The sequence below is a fragment of the Schistocerca serialis genome, chromosome 8, assembly GCF_023864345.2.
Source record: "Schistocerca serialis cubense isolate TAMUIC-IGC-003099 chromosome 8, iqSchSeri2.2, whole genome shotgun sequence".
Lineage (NCBI taxonomy): Eukaryota > Metazoa > Arthropoda > Insecta > Orthoptera > Acrididae > Schistocerca > Schistocerca serialis.
This window is the reverse complement of record NC_064645.1, coordinates 528,378,048-528,378,905: the sequence shown is the minus strand read 5'-3', so window position 1 is coordinate 528,378,905 and position 858 is coordinate 528,378,048. Positions and strand designations below refer to the sequence as shown.

General features: G+C 45.0%; 1 non-coding gene across 1 annotated transcript; it reads left to right on the top strand.

The window, feature by feature from the left end:
- Positions 1 to 493: 493 nt before the first annotated feature.
- On the top strand, positions 494 to 567 carry Trnaa-cgc (transfer RNA alanine (anticodon CGC)). Its single transcript has one exon. It is a non-coding gene; the product is annotated as a tRNA-Ala (tRNA).
- The last annotated feature ends 291 nt before the right edge of the window (positions 568 to 858 follow it).

Here is an 858-nt window from a genome sequence, read left to right as displayed (position 1 = left end):
AACACACCTGAAAATATGACTTAATCTAAAGCATTTGTTATAAAATACAAGAGGAGACTAATCACTGGACCTGTGCATAAGGAAACACATTGGATGTGCTAATGGGAAAGCTACGAGGTGAGTGGCTTAAGCGCAAAAACGTAATCTCGGAACACAAGAGAAAATTGTAGATAAAATCATTTGTTCATAAACTAAGGATGTGAGGCATGTAAAAGACTCCTGATAACACGTGGTTTGTGGAGGCACAATTTCTAGGTATAGTGCCAAATTCCTACAATATCACATCATCCAATCATGTTAACATTTTCTAAAACAAACATGCGATCGGACACTTAGTGATGCCGGTAGCCCAACAACTATAATGTTCTACCACGTGGTTGGCTCCCCACCGACGAAAGACACGGAAAGTAAGGAAAATTTACGAGAAGGCAAGGCTCTAAATATTTAGAAAGGTGAAAGCTTATACAGGCACAGCTGAAGGCAAACAGACACCGGCCGAGGTGGCGCAGTGGTTAGCACACTGGACTCGCATTCGGGAGGACGACGGTTCAATCCCGTCTCCGGTCATCCTGATTTAGGTTTTCCGTGATTTCCCTAAATCGTTTCAGGCAAATGCCAGGATGGTTCCTTTGAAAGGGCACGGCCGATTTCCTTCCCAATCCTTCCCTAACCCGAGCTTGCGCTCCGTCTCTAATGACGTCGTTGTCGACGGGACGTTAAACTCTAACCACCACCACCACCACCACCGCAAACAGACATTCATTCAGAAGCGAGTGCTCACTTCTTATCGACACCTTTGTGTGGCGCTCTTCCGGCGGATCCAAGTCTGCTACAGAAATTTGCTAAAAGAAAAATCTG